This window comes from Mastomys coucha, unplaced genomic scaffold (genome assembly GCF_008632895.1).
Source record: "Mastomys coucha isolate ucsf_1 unplaced genomic scaffold, UCSF_Mcou_1 pScaffold16, whole genome shotgun sequence".
In the NCBI taxonomy this organism is placed as follows: domain Eukaryota; kingdom Metazoa; phylum Chordata; class Mammalia; order Rodentia; family Muridae; genus Mastomys; species Mastomys coucha.
The window spans coordinates 97,866,814-97,886,884 of NW_022196898.1; the positions used below are offsets into that span (position 1 = coordinate 97,866,814).

A 20,071-nucleotide genomic window follows, 5' to 3' on the forward strand; every position below is an offset into this window, starting at 1 on the left:
GAATCACCCTTAGGACACAGATTAAGCAGTTATAAATCCATATCAAAGTTGTTTTAAAAGACATGAACAAAAACGCCAGGCTGAAGCACAATCTCTATTTCCATTCAGAAGAATTGTCACTTCCACTTGCAACAATGTTGTCATAATCATCTTCATCTTCATTAATTATTGAGAGTATTGCAGTTGGCTGGGAGTGATTGACATATTTTATATGCTGAATTGAATGTTGTTTCTTATAGCAACCTAGTGAATCCAGTGTTGATGCTAAATCCAATCTAATGCAGATGTGCAGGTAAAACTTTATTTTGCCCTCTTAATCTATCATTTCCCTTTTATGGAAATTTATCAGTTTTTATCACTAGTATCTTAGATCATTTTTGGATTTTTATAAATTTTATCACCAGCATCTGAAATAATTTTTAAAATTTACTGAGTGGTTGACATAAATGCATTTAAGATGTTGAACTATAGTGGACAGGTTACTTTAAAAACATAAATAAAGACAAAAGAGTGCTGATGATTCTCAAGGTATCATATATTTAGAAAGAAAAAGAAATTTGACCAGAGGTTGAAAAAAAACATTTTTTGCTTCTACTTTAATACAAAAATGGAAATTGGAGTGAGAGATGAGGCAATGTAAGAATATATGTTCTGTGCTATCTTAAGAACTCTATAAAAATATCACCTTCATAGACAGCAAAGAATTATAGGAGATAGGGTCTCATTATAAAATCATTAGAAATATAACAAGAACAGAAACATGCAGGAGAAAAACATTTAAATTATGATAGCATAGTTAAGTGAAATTGTATTTTGTGTGTCTTTACTCCAGTCACGTATACATCATCTTCTTCATGAATGCAATAACTTTCTCAATGAGATGATGTCTATGACATTCATGTAGACTTATAAATAATGAATGTTCATCAGAATAATTGATAGTTTTTCATGAAACTGAGCCCATCAATCAAGCAGACATGTACAAATAGTATTTGTCAGGCTATTTAAAGTTTGTTATGAATCCATATGCACATCAAATCTGGAATATAAATGTGATAAAATAAAGTCAACAGTCACTCTGTGAAGGCAAATAGGTACAGTATCAGACATGCAAGTAGGATTCTTCTAGTGGGTTATTATTGGCTGGGAAGACCATGAGATAGAAGGTGACCTGAAGGAAATGCATTCTGTGACACTTACTGGAGAACCATTTGAAACACTGATAAAGAAAATAAAGGATCCAAATGTCTGAAGTGTTCTTCAAGAGCCAGCTGTAACCAAGTTTGAGCACTCCCTTTGACTCACAGTAAGCCCAAGATCCACACAAAGTCATGTGGCTCTAGCTGCCCTGGCTTCTGGGCTCATAAATGTCAGCCAGGTCACCCTCATTCTTCAGGGAGTCTCTACTTTTCGTTGATGAATTCTGGGTTCAATATTCCTAAATCATAGGCTTCCTGATTTACCTTTCCCAGCAGTGGAAGCAACTATTCTATGTTTCCTACCTTGCAAGAGATAATAAGCATGAACTACATTATACAATTGTTTGTTAATACTACACAAAGTATAACATTTATGATATTCAATTAACTTTTGATATTATTAATATTTAAAGCTGTATTTAGGTGAAATGAATTAATGGACAACCTGTTTGTGCTTAACAGAAGTCTAGTAGTTTTACAGGGAATTTCATCAGCTGGTTTAGTCCATTCTTATTTCTCTCTTTTTACTTCGAAATATGAGATTTCTCCACAATTGCTTTCATTTGGCCTGTGGCAGGTCTGACTGACTTACGATTGCCATGAGCTGTGTCCTCTGGATCATTCCTGTTTTCAGTGTAAGCCAATGTGCCTTTCCTCACAGCGCACTTATTTCCACGGCTGTATTTTTTTACATCTATTTTTAAAGCCCACCTTTCCTTGTTTCTACTTCCTCAAATAATTGTGTTTTCCTTTCTAAGTACCTTGTTTAAGGCTCTTTTTTGTATCTATCTAAGCAGTGTCACTTCTATCAGCAGAAGGGAACTGTGTGTTCAGGCAAAACAAAATGTCCTCTTGAAAACTGACAGACACCGCTGTCTGCTGAGTAGCTTAATTTAGATTGGCCTGTTTGGCATTTACTTCACTGAGGGGGCTTCTGCTGCACTGGCTGCTACTGCTGACATAGTCTTGAATGTTTGTACCATTAAGGAATTGTTCTGGGGAGCTGGAAAGGTGGCTGAGGGTTAAGAGAACTGGCTGCTCTTCCAGAAGTCCAGAGTACACTTCCCAAAAATCACACGGTAGCTCATGACTCTCTAGAGTGGGATCTGATGCTCTCCTTCTCTCTGATGCCCTCTTTGGTCATGCATACATACATGCAAATAGAGCACTCAATTCAATTAATTAATTGATACATCTTTTAAAATATTTGTGTTTCAGTTTTGCTACTTTAAAATTAAAATTTAGTATGCAAATTGTTTATTTTTTACTCCAAGTACTAAATCTTAAATATTATATTTTATTGTAAAGCAACATCAGGAAATCTCCCTGACATTTTTCATTGTGATAGAAGAAATGATATATGGAACACAGGGTATATGCTCCTTTGACTTAAATGTCACTGCTGCATTTAAGAAAGTAAAGAGAATTTTATTTTAAGTCTCTGTAGAATTTTTGTTTTCTTTTTCAAATAATCTAATGTAAGAGTATTTTCACATTGTGCGCAGTTAATCAAGACCATTTACTAGCCTGCTATAAAGACTTTCTATTGTTGAAACAAGCAAAGTTAATGCCAAACTGAGATGCAATATTGTAAAATGAGAATTAGCAAAACCTCTAGATGTAGGAGATAAGAAACGGGTGCGAGCCGGGCGGTGGTGGCGCACGCCTTTAATCCCAGCACTTGGGAGGCAGAGGCAGGTGGATTTCTGAGTTCGAGGCCAGCCTGGTCTACAAAGTGAGTTCCAGGACAGCCAGAGCTACACAGAGAAACCCTGTCTCGAAAAACCAAAAAAAAAAAAAAGAAACGGGTGGGGAGGACTGTCCTTGGGAGGACTGTCCCTGGGAGGACTGTCCCTGGGAGGACTGTCCTTGGGGAGGACTGTCCCTGGGAGGACTGTCCTTGGGGAGGACTGTCCCTGGGCAGTCTGCTAGAGTACAATTAGAAAACATCATCCTGAGTGAAATAACCCATCGCAAGAGAAAGCACATGGTATGCACTCACTGATAACTGGTATTAGCCCCAAAAGCTCCAAAGAAACAGGATACAATTCACAGACCACATGAAGCTCAAAAAGAAGGAAGACCAAAGTGTGGGTGTTTCGGTCCTTCTTAGAAGGAGGACAAAATACTCACAGGAGCAAATACAGAGATAAAGTGTAGAGCAGAGACTAAAGGAAAGGCCATCCAGAGACAGCCCCACCTGGGGATTCATCCCATATACAATTACCAAACCCAGACACTATTGTAGATGCCAGAAAGTACATGCTGAAATGAGACTGATATGGCTGTCTCCTGAGAGGCCCTGCCAGAGCCTTACAAATTCAGAGGTAGATGGTAGCAGCCAACCATTGGGCTGAGCATGGGGGGGTGGCGGGGGGAAGGGAGGAATTCCCTAATAGAGGAATTAGAGAAGGGACTAAAGGAGTTGAAGGGGTTTGCAACCCCATGGGAAGAACAACAATATCAATCAACCAGACCCCCCAGAACTGCCAGGGACTAAGTCATTAACAAAAGAGTATACATGGCTCCTGCTGCATATGTAGCAGAGGATGGCCTTGTCATGCACCAATGGAAGAAGAGATAGATGAAGGCTTCCTTTTGAAGGCTAAATAGATGGCCCAGTGTAGGGGAATCAAGGGCGGGGAGGTAGGAATGGGTGGGTGGATGGAGCAACACCCTCAGAGAAGCAGGGGGAGGGAGGATGTGATAGGGTGTTTCAGGGAGGGAAGGAAACCTGGGAAAGGGTATAACATTTGAAATGTAAATAAAGGAAATATCCAATAAAAAAGGAAGTCTCCTAGAAAAACATCCAAATATCTTCTCCCTTTTACACTTGAAGAAAAATTCAATTAATGTGCATATGTACAATATTAACTAAATGCAATAGGTCCAATGAATAAATAAATCCTAGCAAAAGAAGGGACATGAAGTTGGGACATGAAGTTGGGAGAGAAGTGGATGATGGGAATCTTGAGAATTGGACAGAAAGAATGGAGGTAGATAGCAACAGGATATATTGCATATATTTATGAAAGTTTTACAGAATACATAAAAAGTATAATTATAAAAAATTTACACCCTGGGTCTTAATAGTTACAACCTTCGTCAAGGCTGTGTAGTTATAAGCATCACTCTGGATAGCAATCTAGTTTCCATGGTTTTTGGCCTGAAGGAAAGACGCAGAACACACAGAAGTATTTCTGATTTTTATAAAGTGCCACAAAAAATAACAATAACAAAATGTATCTATGAAACCTAGCTTCATTCAAACTTCTAGGTCACAGCCAAACCCTATGACCATTGCCCAAGGACTATGATTTGGTTGTCTGTTTAGCATAACAAGTGTAGGAGTCAGTTCTTAAAGTGTCTTGCCCAGGGTACTCAGAGTAGCTTCATTTTATTTAAGAAAGGACAGCTAGATTACTTAGGGTTATGACACAGGAAATATAAAGCAATAGAGACAAGTCATATGTAGAGATGCTTAATAACCCAGTGGTTGGTTAGTTGATGGTGGCCAGTAAACAATGGTCTTAGATAAAAATAGAAAGCCTGGGAACTCACAGTATCAAATCCTTACGATGCATTTTATTTGTGTGAAATGTGATAATAGAGTTCATTTTAGGAAATGCTTACTTCAGTGCTGTGGGAGGTTTTTGTAATATATCCGAAAGCAGAAACTAAGAATATTTTAATATTAACTTGTAATACCTTCTTTCAGCTGCAAGGTTCTTACACATTTCTAAATGTATAAACACAAAACTCTCTACTCTTCTCAGGATATGGGAAGAGTTGCAGTAAGAGTTATCAACTCACAAAGTTAGAAAGTTTCCAGAAGAAAATTTGTCACACAGTGTACCCTCGATGAGCTTATTGAATAATTTTTTCATCTAAAAAGATTTTCCAACAAACAGAAATTGAGTTAGTTTTGTAGCAATGGTCAATCACTCAATTTTCACACCTTGAGTGTCTCTATTTGTGCATGTGCATAGTTTTATTTACATTTACACAGCATCATAGTAACTTCTCTAAAACCTGTACTCAGACAATATCTTTAGCATCAACATTTCACATTACTTATTCCAATAATCCTCCAAGACAGAGAGAAGTCTGAGAGATATTATTGATAATTAGAATCTGTGTTGTGACTAAGTGAAAAATGACAGAGAATTTACACAACAGCAGGCAAGAGTCAAGCTTTTCTATGTTGTCTTTTATTTATACAGATCAAATTTTTTCTACTCTAATGCATATACTGAGGAATAATTTTCTGTGGATATAATTTCTTTTTTATTAGATATTTTCTTTATTTACACGTCATATGATAATCTCCTTTCCCAGGTTCCCCTCGGAAAAAAAAAAGAAAAAATAAGAAAAAAAATAAAAAACAAAAATAAAAACAAAAACCATGTTCTCTCCCCCCTACCCCTGCTCACCACCCCACTCTCTCCCTCTTCCTGGCCCGGGCATTCCCCTACACTGGGTCATAGGACCTTCACAGGGCCAAGAGTCTCTCTTCCCATTGATGACCGACTTGGCCTTCCTCTGCTATATATGCTGCTGGAGCCATTAGTCCCACCATGTGTACTCTTTGGTTGGTGGTTTAGTCCCTGTGAGCTCTGAGGGTACTAGTTAGTTCATATTATTGTTAGTCCTAAGGGCTGCAAACCCTTCAGCTCCTTGGGTCCTTTCTCTAGCTCCTTCATTGGAGACCCTGTACTCTGTCCAATGGATGGCTGTGAGCCTCTAGTTTTGTATTATTTGGGTACTGTCAGAGCCTCTCAGGAGACAGCTATATCAGGCTCCTGTCAGCAAGCACTTGTTGGCATCCACAATAGTGTCTGGATTTGATGATTGAATATGGGAAGTATTCCCAAGTGGAGCAGTCTCTGAATTGTTCTTCCTTTAGTCTCTGCTCCATAGTTAGTCTCTACAACTCTTTCCATGGGTATTTTGTTCCCCCTTTTAAGAAGGAATGAAGTATCCACACTTTGGCCTTCTTTCTTCTTGAGTTTCTTGTTATTTGTGGATTGTACTTTGTGTATTCCAAATTTCTGGGTACTTATCAGACTTATATCCACTTATCAGAGAGTGAATACCATGTGTGTTCTTTTGTGACTGGGTTACCTCACTCAGGATGATATTCTTCAGATTCATCTATTTCCCTAAGAATATCATAAATTCATTGTTTTTAATAGCCGAGTAGTACAAATGAAAATTTAAAGTAAACATAATGATGTTTCATTCTAATTTCTGTAACCCAGGGAAGTGAAAAAAAAGTAAGTCTGCAACTTTACCAAAATATTGAGACATTCCATAATTTTAACTGTTTGTAATTTTATCAAAAACAATGCTACAAAGGTAAAGTCAAACTTTGAAATCTTAAGCATAAAAATCCCTTGACTAACATATATGAATAAATCCAATCACTTCCTTAAAACACACTTGGTAAAAGGTAAGGAGGAAAACTTTTGTTTTCATTGTTACTGTCTTTTCTCTTTTGTTGGATTAATATCAGAACATAGTATTAGAAATAAGATGTGCTATCACCAAAATATTTCCCAAGGTAGATGAGCTTGAAATGATACAATATTTCAATTAAACTTTAATGTCTGGCATAACATCCAAAGCATTTGGTCTCTATGATTTCCATGATAGAATGTTTTTCTATACTAGAACTATAAAATATATAGAATTCTTAAAACTGTAATAGTGGCTTTGAATAATATTTCTTTATACTTTCTATACTATTACTTTCTATCCTATTAATCATAAGATTTATTTCTACTTTTTGCAAATACCACACTTATGTAATAATATTTGGTCATCAGGAATCTTGTTATTATAGGTGGAAGAATTATATATGCAATTTCTCTGAGGAGTGATACATTTGAAGTGTTGGTGGCTTCAAGTCACAGGAAATGTCAAGTGCTTTCAAAACGGTAAGAGTCAGATTCTTGTTCAATAAAAACTTTCAGAATCTCAGGCTACATAAAGCAGCAAGGCTGAGCTTGATCCGTTTTCTTCCCTCTGTCATTACCTTCTCCATGTCTGTGACATTTTGACATTTTTTCTCTGATCACAGGAATTTATATATTATTTCTCAATCATTCTCTTTTATACTCAATAAAAGAAATATAATGACATAATTCAATATTCTCATAGAAAATAATACCTTGCTTCAATTATATTTAGAGTTGGCTATTATTTTTGGCAGTGTCGTTTTGTTCAAATAAAATATGAGATCCGTGGGTATATTTTTAAATCTACCATTAAAGATATAGAAAATTATTTTACATTTTTATTGAAGGTTACCCTAACCAGTAACTTCTTTCTTCCAGCAGTGACAACTTAAGGGAGTGTGCCTCCCAGGTTTGGGGTGTACTAGTCCACTGCCCCAGCATGCCCATGGTCTTTCCCAGGAGATGCATTAACTCAGGAGGCAGTGGCCATTTGGTCCATCACTATTGTCCTATCTTTAGTATAAGTTTTAGAAAGTTACTTAAATTTTTTTATATTTACATGAATAATTATGCTTCCTTATATGTTGCTTTGGTTACAAATGAAATAATAAACTCTTTAATACTAAAGTTGCAATTGCATTTATCATTTAATTGTAATTAGTTTTTTTTTTTTTTTTGCTTAATTTGGGATATTGGCTTTCTAGATTGTCCTTCCTTAGTTAAGCACATCATAGAAACCAATAATGTATTTAATTTGACTGTCATTTTCTACCATATTCATCAGTTACTACAAAATTGACAGGACTGAGTATAAATATATACTTGTCAAAATAACTTGTAAAATAATTCTGCATATAAAGGAACATTTGAAATTTGCATGAATAACCTTGTATTTAAGCAGGTCTGAGTTATCAAGAATTCTCCTAGCCCAAAATGGTATTGCCTCTGAAGTTCCAATAGTGTTGCCAAAGTACAATATATATATTGAATATATAATCTAATTTATAGAAAGAAGAGCTGCAATCTGTATAGGATTCTATAACTGTTAAACATACAACTAGCTGTTTTTTTCTATTATTGAAACAATAGAAACATCTGATATTCCAAGATATTTTGCTGAGAGTTACTGTCTTCTGTTGACTGTTAAAAATATAGAAAGGTTTCCTTGAAATTTCCTTAAAACACTATCTGTAGTCGGAGTTCCAGTTGCTCTTTTATGTTCAGGGCAGAATGAAAACCGTGGAGAACATTTAACATTTCAGTTCCATAGCAGTGACCAGACGTATCCCCAAGTGTGGCCTCACCCATTTTATTGCCCAACATGTCCACTGCATGATTATCCTCGCAGATAAACCTGATATTTCTTTTAACTCTAACTAAAACTGAATAGCTCTCACTTAAATTCAGCATTATTTGCATTTTATTTAACAAATACAGTCTAAAATAATGTGACAACTATAGACTTATTAAATACATTCTCTCACTGAACCAAAAAGGATGTTAAAATTTTGCTATTTTGCCATTATATTATTATGATCAACTAATTTCAGATATTCTAGCTGTTCTCACCAGAGATAGCTGAACATTAAAAGTATCTTTAAAATAACATTGATAAAACAAGTCCTAAATGCATTTTTAATCATTGGGTTTTACACAAAATACATATAATGATGCTTAGTGAATTTAAGCTAAAATCATGGAATAATAAACCCCAATGACATGTAAATTTAACATTTGAGTAAAATTTATGCTCAAAATGCACATTATACTGTTTCTAACATGTGAGAAATTCAAATATACAATTGAAAAGGTTTTTTTAAAATTATTTTAGGAGTATTATTGTGTTCCAAACCTGACGTGTTTTGTTTCCATCCTTTTCTTATGCTCTTCCTTTGCCACTTAGGTTTGTTTTGAATTTATTCTTCTGGAATTTCATGCTGTACATTATAATCATATATTTTGTTCCTCTACTTCTCCCATTTCTCTATCCAAAACCGAACAAACACAGAAAAGAAAAAGAAAATCCAGTTAAAAACTATGGAGTGTGATTAGTGCTCATCAGCTGTTCCTGAGCTTGGAGTCTGCAGTCATTTGTGGTTGGTATAGAGTTACTCCATTGAAGAAAAGCGACTCTCCATCTCCCAGAAGCCACCAACTGCAAACCATTTCCTGTATACTGCTGTGCCCACTCAGCATCTTTCGTGTGTGGGTGTTGTCTGTCTTGAGTCCATGCAGATCTTGTGCACACTATCACAGACTTACTGAGCTCATACGTGCATTCACTCTGGCTCTGCTAAGTTTGGAAAATGCCATCTCCTTAAAAATCATATGTCAATTCTGGCTCTTAAAATGTTTCCACCTCTCTTCCATACAGATACCTGAGCTATGAGGGTAGAGATGTGAGAAAACATTCCATTGCGTGCTGAGCTCTTCAAATTACCTCATTGGCTCACCACACATGGCCAATAATTATAATATTTACAGCAAGAAGCAGCTTCTCCAAGGAGGGCAAAGCAATACACTTTTCCTCCAGTTTAGCAATACTTCATTACAAGTTGTTTCATTGCTATGACTATTTAACATAAGAATAGTAATATTTTTAACATTGGTCCCTGAAATATGTAGTCTAAGGTTTTAGGCCTCATTAAAAATATCAGGTATGGGTTCCATCTCAAGAAGTGGGCCTTAAATCCATTGCAAAGAGTGATTGATTACCATTGGATTGAGCATAGGGTCCCCATGGAGGAGCTAGAGAAAGGACTCAAGGAGGTGAAGGGGTTTGCAGCCCCATAGGAGGAACAACAATATAATCTAACCAGTTCCCTCATAGCTTCCAGAAGCTAAACTACCAACCAAAGAGTACACATGGTGGGACTCATGGCTCCAGCTGCATATGTAGCAGAGAATGGCCAAGTTAGTCATCAATGGGAGGAGAGGCCCTTGGTCCTATGAAGACTCGATGCCCCAATGTAAAGAAATGCCAGGACAGGGAAGTGGGAATGGGTAGGTTGGTGAGCAGGGAGAGAGGGGATGAGATGGGGGTTTTTAGAGTGGATACAAGGAAAGGGATAGCATCATTTGAAATGTAAATAAAGAGAATATCTAATTTTAAAAAATCTAAAAAAAAAAAAGAGTGATTGGTTACCTCCATCACATTCTTGCCACCAGTGGTACAACTCGCAAGCACGTCGTTACACTTTTCATATACTTGCATAATTTTTATATATTTATACTTTTCTAGGTTCTTTGTTGAATACGAATGAATTCTTGTTTCTCCTCCCTTAGCATGGATAGTATCTGCCAGCCTATAAATGCTACTCACTATTTATGAAGCTTCCAGTTGAGTGACCCCATGTCATACATATTTGGGGTCTTCAGCAAAATGGCCTTTTGGTCCCAGTTCACGGGTAACCCCATATGTTTTCAATACTCTGTAGTATTATGGGTAATTTAGAGATCCTCTTCCATCAATCACTAAAAAGGATGAATTCCATTCTGCTTTAATTTAGATTACTAAACTGTATGTACTTTCGAAAGTTTCTAAGTAGAAGGATTCTATATAGAATTCTAGTGTTACTTGTTCCTCACCAAATTTCCTTTGTTCTGTCTTTCCATCCACCTTCCTAGTATCTATTCCTATTCTGATTTTCCTTAAACCTCTTATAATATGATGTTCTACATCCCCTTTCTTGGAAGATCTTTACCTCCATCTTGGTCTCTTAGCTACCTCACCTCTGTCAGTATTATTAATAAGACACATGCAACTAAACCTTAAAAGTTAATATCTACATATTAGAGAAAACATTAAAATAACTTTTATTTTACTAATGTAATTATTATGTTGTAGGCTTTCTGCTGAATAAGCTCACCCATTCTAGTTCTTTCTGAACTCTGGCTGGCTGTTTCAATTCAACTGCTCTGCCTCAACCTCCTCTACAACCTGACTGATTTCATCTGGCTTCTCTCCTCTTCTAACTGAAGTACTCTGTTTGGCCTCAAACTAACTCTGGCAATTTGTTCTAATCTTGTGGCTGCTTCTTATTCTCTAGCTTCAACTGCCTCTGCTGACCCACATTGAGTTGCATGAACTCAGGAAAAAAAGCCAGCTCCACTGCACTGAATTCACTCCACTGACTCACAACTGAATGACTCTCTCCCACTGTGCTGCTCTTAAATAGCATGCCTTTCATGTACTATTCTCCTGAGAGAGAATTGGGCATATCCTGTCTCTGATTCATTCTCTCAATTTCTTTTTCCAATTCATCACATTGTCTACTCCTTGATTAGATCTCACTTTCAAACATGGTTGTTTCCTTCTGCAAAGTAATTTTAACGTAAAGGTGTGAAATAAAGGCATGTCGGTATTTCAACCAGATCACACAGAACTTTGAATGTGATCCCTTGCCAGAGTAGTCATATTGCTAGATTAAATCATCTTACCCCTTTCTGTTTAAGATAAAAATTGTACAGTTTAATTATTACAACAGAAACAATGATTAATCCCATAAACCTATCAGTATGAATGTTTTAAACTTAATACTCTGAATGATCTTATAAAGATGATCCATTTAAGTAATAGTAATCTGATCTCCCCATTGTTATAGATCTCTTCCACATAGTTTTATGGCTATATCTGCCACATAAATCTTTAGTCTTCCAATGTGACCTTCTAGTCCCTCTTTGGTTTCAGATCTGGGGACATGGAACTGAGGCACATATTTTACACATAAAACAAAACTGCCCTCCAGGTTCTCCCAGCATCCCTCGGTCCCTATCTTGTGTACCCTGCCTCCAATCCTTTCCAGCTTAGGGGATTGGCTGCTTTTCCCCCAAAGGCTCCTCCCTACATAACCCTATATAATCCCTTCTCTACACCCTTTCGCCATGGTAAATGCCCTGGCCTCAATCCTTAGATGCCAGTGAACTCTGCAGAGAGCAGCTTCCCAATAAACCTATCTTTAACATAATCTACTCTGGTTTGAATTGGTTTATTTGACAGGGGGAGAAATAACCTATTAGCCCCAAATATTTATTTTGTTTTGTATTTTGTTTTACTTGGATAATGTTTTGCTTCCTACAAACCATGTAGATATGTAGACACCTTCTGAAAGGACCAATGTAGATTTGAAGATTGTAGCTACTTTAGCTCCTGTCACCACTAAACTTTCAATTTTAATTTTAACTTTGGTTTCTGGTCATTGATGATAGTTTTCCAAAAATATACCAAACCAAACCAACCAACCAACCAAATAAACAAACAAACAAAAAAGCTGTCTTCCAGCACCTCAAAACCCTCCTATTCTTTCAACTGGAGCTATTTTGCCTTTGATATATAGAAGCAATAGAAACTTAGCAATCCTCTCTCCCATTTGATCTACATATTTTTCTTTACATAAACCATAATCTCAGTCACTCATTTAAAGTCTTCACCTATAATTCCTGAATGCACAATGAATCTTTGAGATGTTAGGGTACTTATTCCTAAAACCTTTCCTACTGTCTTTAGATGTAGAGGACCACGAATTCCAGTGAGTATTTTATAGTGTTGCACTTTTTAGTGATAGTGTAAGATCTTTATCTATGGCTAAGTTAAAGGCAGTGCTTCTTTCCATAGCATGCATTGGATATCCAGTATCTAGTTTAGTTTTCTCCAGTTACTCTTTATCCATGTTACTGATAGGAAATACCTGGCTCATGTTGTTTGTTGCCAAGGTACAAACTAATCCCTTTAGGGGGGTTCCCCTGTATTTACAGGATTATCTTTTAGGGAGTTTCTCATTGGTCAGGGATTACCTTGCAAATCTATTGATGATCTGATTCATTAGTTCAATGCCTACCCTTACTATACAAATATACCTTCTACAAATACCAGAAGGCAGAAGTCTTCTAGAGAAGTCTCTAAGAATGCTTTTACTACAAACCCTTTAAAATAATCTATATCTCACAGATAAAAAAAACAGACATTTTAATATCTAGGATTATTTGCCATTGCTTGTCCAATTAAATAATCATTATGAACAATATCAACAATAGTTCTAATCCACTCATCTATGGATGCTGATTGAGATTTTAAAGGTCTAACAACTTTTGTAGACTTTGCAATTGTATGTTCAACAGCTGTCTTGAATCAGGATCTGATGTTGCCTTGTTTATAGCAGATGTTAATCTATGTAAGAAGTCAGTAAAAATCTCTGGAACTTTTCATAATCTTTGTGAATGACATGGATACTTTTCCTTGTTCCTACACCTTATCCCAGGCTCTTAAAGCTCCTAAAAAAAAGTACAATGTAAAATTAATAGTCATCAAATTCCATCTGTTGTCTTAGAAAATTAAGTGAATCAGAAAATCCACTTTCACCTAACAATTGATGATTCACGATATTAACCCCTTTAGACCCATTATAGTTTTCCATAATTGGAGCTTCTTCTCAACACCATGTCAGCCATTGTAATTGAGAAACAGCTTTCCGTACAGGTGTTGCTAAATCTAAGTCTTGATGTATAATTTTCTGTTGTGTAGTCCATGTATTTACTATTAGTCTCACATAAGGTGAGTGCATTTTATAAGTTATCATTGATTCTTTAAAATATTTAAGATATTGTATTTTATCAGGATTCTAGCCTAGTTTTTCATCTTTTCAATTTATACCACTTTTTGGTATTGTTCCCAGGCAACTGAGAAAGCAAGTGGGGATGGCTGTCTTTCCTTAATTTCCTTAGGTATTATAAGTTCACAATTGGCCACATGCTGCTCTTTCACTTACTTTGCCTCTTGTTTCTCAAGTCTTTGTATTATTATTGCTAAGTTTGCTAATCATACAGCTATTTGACAACCTTTTTTTTCAGAGAAAATATACAAAGATTGCAATTGAAAATAGGGAGGGGCTTACTCTGATGTTCACAATTACAATAAGTACTGTGTTGGCTTTTCAAAATAATGTTTCTATCTCCTCAAGTCCTACCTTTGCACTGGTGGGATCTGAAATGGAGTTTCCATTTTGAATTAATGTGGGAAACATCTGTCTATATAATTAAAACTGCATTTTGGGGTGGCTAACAGTGACTCGCTGACCTAGGTCTTTGGATTTAATCCCTTTGCAGAGTAGCCATATTCATAGATTGGATTTCTCTTCACTAAGCATGAAATGCTCGTCTTTCTAGGCCTGAGTTACTTTCAGGATAGTTGTCTCTAGCTATGTCCATTTACCTGGAATTTCCTACCCATACTTTCCTTTTCTTAACTGCTGAATAATACTCCATTGTACAAATATACCATATTTCCATTAACCACTTCTCATGGTAAAATCAAATTGAGACGTATATAAAAGTAGTAAACATTAAGATTAATAAAGTTGGAAAATAAATACTTAATGTAGTATCCTCTTTTCATTAGCTATGATATCCAATTTGAAATATTATCATAGAAGTATTAACTGAATTTTTATTTTTATAAACTATTGTATTTCATTCAAATCATATATATTTTATTTTACCTTTCTTATATTTCTTAATTTACTTTTGATAAATACATTTATCAAAATGTATATGAGAATAATATCATGAAAGCAATTAAAAGACAGAAAAATGACATAAAATAAAATCCCTTCTTTAGTTTATCGCTTTGCCACATATATAAAGTCAATTTGGCCTCCTATGCACAGGTAGGTATCCTCCATACCTTTCATGTTGATTTTCTACCAGGAACAATTGATTAGTTCCTTATTAATGTATATTATCAACTTTAAAGTCAAGGTTTTATTCTACAATTTTTCTATTAATTAATATTTTCAATAAAACTGTTTTGAGAATTTAAGTAAGTTTAGATTGTCCTTATCTTTGTGTAATACATATGGTAGACAATCACAAAATGATGGCTCTTATTTTCAGAATGTCCCGTGATATCTAGGATGGAATAGAGCTTTGGAATTCTGTAGGTATGTTATACATAATCTTTGGTCTGTGAAATATTTATGGTAACTATTAAGAAATATTTCCTAATAAACATCTAGTTTCTCATATTGGACCACAAACACTAATTCCATACTACAGCCAAATGGGACAGAGATCAGTAAATATTTAGAAGATGGTTCTTGTCCCTATCAGTTACTTGTCTTTCACTGTATTAAGGTTTCTTCAGAACTATATGAAAAGTATATATATATGAAAAGTATGATATGTATATGTATACATATACATGTATATATATATATATATGTATGTATGTATATCATAAGAAAAGTTTATATATCTTATATATCATAAGAAAACCTTGAAGGGAACAAGTAGAGAAGCCCACAGCAAGACAATGTGCAGTGTGACAGGCATTGACACCATCAGCATTAAATGGGTTGTCTCTGAAACTTCCTCTACTCATGGCTCAGAGAACTCTAGGAAAAAGAAGGTGGAAAGAGTATAAGCACCAAAGAGGATGGAAGTTACCAAGAAAGCAAGGCCATCTAGACACAACCAGACTGGTACACTTATAATCACACAGAGGCTTTGGCACCTTGCACAGGGTCTGCAATTATCTGCAACAGACTAGGTCCTAGAAGAGAAAGGAAAAGAAGGCATATGTCCCTATTACTAATCCATAAACTTCTCCAGTTCATATCTACTTGCAAAGGAAACATTACTTTTGTACAAAGGAGCTTTACTGGGGAAACACAGCACTTCTAAACACTTGCCCCATGCCCAGAAGTAGATAGCAAGAAGAAGAAGAAGGAGAAGAAGAAGAAGGAGAAGAAGGAGAAGAAGAAGAAGAAGAAGAAGAAGAAGAAGAAGAAGAAGAAGAAGAAGAAGAAGAAGAAGAAGAAGAAGAAGACGGCGACGATGGAGAAGAAGATGAACAAGACGAAGAGGAGGAAGAGGAAGAGGAAGAGGAAGAAGTTAACAGCATCTTTGGAGATTCATTGTTTCACAATGCTGTCAAGGCACTTTTTTTTTTTTTTAATGTACAGGTCGGTGAGTATATTCATGGCTCAGTTTCTGTGTTTTTATGGGATTTTTGTATGAATTTATATGTTTTTACCCTTGTATTTGTTTGTTTCTTGTGCTTTGTCTTTTTGTGTGTTTGGATACTTTGTCATAGTATATTTTTTTCTTTTTGCTTTATCTTACTTCATTATTATTTTTAGATGCCTCTGTTTTCTAACGAGAGACACACAGGTGTGGATCCGGATGGTGGTTGGAGTGGGGAGAAACTATGAAAGAGTAGAAGGAGGAGAAACCATAATTGGAATACATTACATGGAAAAACATGCATTTTCAATACAAAAGGAAAAATGCAATATAACTAACAAACAAGTTATGTTGAATATAATATCATTCTTCTAAGCTCAATAAAAATTAACATGAAGGTAATACCAAGTAAATATTGTAACTTTGGATGTTATGATATATAAAGAAAAGTTCAAGGCTGATATGGAAGCTACAATATTAAAGAAGTTTGGCAAGATGGACAACCCTCTAACCTGGAACTATGAACAATGCCACCATCTAACAAAGCATCAAAAACTATGTACTTCCAAGCTTCTACTTTCCTGTGAAAGCAAAAAAATGTGTACGGTTGAGCCTGTCTACCTGAAATTCTATCACTGGCAGAGCTGAGACAAGAGAATTTTAAGTTTAAGGACAGATAGCCCAGGTGATTTAGAACACCTTGTTAAATAAATAAATACTTAGACAGAGAGACAGATAGGTGATAGATAAAACAAAAATAAATAAATAAGCAAGTAAATAAACAAATAATAAAGCTGTACTTCCCAACCCATTGGCTTCTATCTCTACTCTGAATCACAGCATAAACCAAATACTATGGTTCTGCTTTTTCACTATGCTGCTGGGGTGTCAGAACGGGGCTGGGGAGGCAAAATGCAGGGTCACTAAGCTGTGATTCTTCCTTGCCACTGGGGTCCTGGGCTCATGGGAAGCCAACACACTGCTCAGGGAAGGAGAAACAACAGTCTAAGATGGAGTTCCACCACACACCTGGTTTTATACAGCTAGGTTTTATACAGCTTCCAGGGGCACGATTACCTAGGCACACTATAATTGGTGGAACAGTGTGCCCTTTAAACTGATTAGTCTTTAGGGAATGAGATAGTAGGGACTTCTCATATCTGCAAGAGACCAATGATCAATCAATCCTCGCGATTTTCTGAGGAATGGAATCAGCCTCCGTCTTCTAGGAGGGGAGGATTGCCTCCATTTTCTGGGGCCTGGTGGAATTTTCCAAAGGCTGGACCTGACCTCTTCAGGATAACATTTGAAATGTAAGTAAAGAAAATATCCAATAAAAAATAATTGTACTGCACTAAATCTTTCCCAGGCCTCCTGCTTGGTGCCGGTCTGGGGACAGACGGTGCTATAGTAGAGCAGAGGAAATCCAGACGGGTCGATTCCATCTGCCCCTGGGGCCTGTCTCTACAACTCTGCTACACTCCTTGAAAAAAATAATAATAATTGTAAAAAAAAAAAAAAAAAGTCGATGTCCCAGCCCATGTTTCTCCAAGTGAGAAACAGTGTGGAGCTAGGACGGAGGCTCTGGTTTTCAATTCCTGCATATCTAGACACCACTGGAGAAGTTGAAAACCATGGGATGAAGCCCCACCCACCCCTGCCCCTATGAATGTTCTTGATGAGAGAGACAGTCCTTGTCCAAATTTCTTTATTCATGGCAGATGAGGATGTATATGACTTTCTCAGGGTGAACCATAGATTAAACACCTTTTGCAGGAAGGGATGTCCAGGGAGGGAAGACCATTGCAGGGCCTATGTAAATACCTCATTAGTATGGAGAGCTCTAGGCTGTGTGCTAAGTGACCAGTTGCCACGAACATCTTACTGGAGTGTTGTGGTTATATGCTGTAGGACAGGGAGCTGCGAGAGAGCTCGTTTGAACTCCTGCCATTCCCAATTAATGGGTGTTATTTGAGTTCTGAACTTTGCTACTATCTTACCAGTTCTTTTGTCTGGTGACACAGTCCGCTGCCCTACAAACTACTTGATATAGATGATATTTATTAAAGATTTCCCTATTCCTCCAGTGTAGAATAATTTAAATTTAATTAAAAGGAGGTTTTCTACAATTACAGTTACACCCTATGTTTCAGAGTAGCTGGCTCATGTTAGACCAGTCTTTATTGAAAGAATGAATAACTTACTGTGTCAACCCTAAGCCATTGTCTTATTTTTATTTTATCACAAAAAATATGGCTTAAAAAGTGTATTTCTAGTTTGGAAGTAAACTGCTTTCCACATATAAAACTTAATGAGATAAAGACAGAATATTGTATAAAAACTTGAAGCTAGATCTTTCAAGTATACCTGAATGCAGTAGATGGGAACTTGAAAATATGAAGTATCTAGCTCTATCTAACTCGAATACTGATGTTTTATTCTGAGCATTTATGTGTTGCAGGATATATTAAAAGGAAAGTCACCCAGCAAACTCTCTTGGCCCTCTGGTATCAACCGGCCACATCACTATGTCACACTGGGCTCCTGCTATTTTCTCCCACTAGCAAGGTCATCTTGCTTACATGCAATGCTCTACACACTCCACAGTCAGTCATCTAGCACCTAGTTACACAGCAAAAACATGACTCTTAAGGCTTAATTATCCAATCAGGTTATATATCAATAAGATCACAATTTACAAGATGTCAATATAATAATTTCACAACCAAATGAGAAACACAATTTTTTAACCCAGTTATTCTAACCTGATAAAATCCTTAGCTACCCTGTGGCTGTTTAAAACCACGTGGGGCTGGATGGTTCTCTTTCTCTGCCTCCATGATGATTTCTCCCCTTCTTCTCTGCAGCACACAGGGCATGATGGTATACATTATGTGTTCAGATGTCTTATAGATGCATTTATACATGGACTGCAGACAGTACAGATGGCACACTCTACAGTTATATTGAAGCTGTGAAACAGTCGTTCAAAATTTGAATACAAATTTATCTTACATTCATGCTCTTAACATTGAAGTAACATCATTTTGACCCAATTTTAGGAAAGAATAACCTAGTAAATGTAGTTGAGAAAAACTGGCTAAATTTAAATTGAGTATTGGAAATGCAACCGAATCATTTTTTGTGAGTGACTGAATAGAAATCAAGACATATATAAATTCAACAAATATATTTTACAATTAAACTGACAATAGTAGCTAAGGTAGTGTACATGTTCCATGGCAATTTTTTTCTTCATCTAGTCTGTCTGTCTGTCTTCTTTTTTTTTTAAACTCATAGATCTCTAACTCAAGCTCATATATTTCTCCTTTATATTTTGTTCTGCAATTCTGATATTTTTTGTTGAATTCCTAAAGTCTGTTTTGTAGCATTATTTTCTTATGTTTTCAGATTTTAAGAAACATCTGATAAAATTCCACTGTAATCTCTCTTCCTTCAATGAAGTTGACATTTTTATTAAAGTGAAATGCATTTTGCTTGGTGGGATGTAGTGAATGGGTTTTTATTTTATTTTATTTTATTTTTGAGATTATAATTTAATTACTACAATTTTCTTTTCTTTTTTCTCAATTCAAATTTTTCCAGATACTCTTCTGTACTCTTTTGAAAATGTATGGCCTCTTCTTTTAGTAATTGTGATTGTATCTTTATATGCATTGATATACCTTTATAATCATAAACATAACCTGTTAAGTTTATATAATACTAGCTGTCAGCATGTTCCCAGGGATCATCATGTGACAGTTTGCAATCAATCGATGTGTTCTTCCCTGGAGAGAGTACTGCTCCTGCGGGCAGCTTTCCTTAGTTAATTGTAGTTCTTTGTGTAAGGTTGAGACCTTGTGGACTTTTCTCTGTTCTATCGTGCTCATTGTAGTTACCCTTCTGCAGCTACCATGCTCATTGTAGTTATCCTTCTGCAGCTACCATGCT

The 20,071-nt window shown here is 36.0% G+C and overlaps 1 non-coding gene across 1 annotated transcript; it reads left to right on the plus strand.

The window, feature by feature from the left end:
- Positions 1 to 17,468: 17,468 nt before the first annotated feature.
- Positions 17,469 to 17,600, plus strand: LOC116094556. The gene has a single exon (XR_004120194.1). It is a non-coding gene; the product is annotated as a small nucleolar RNA SNORA55 (small nucleolar RNA).
- The last annotated feature ends 2,471 nt before the right edge of the window (positions 17,601 to 20,071 follow it).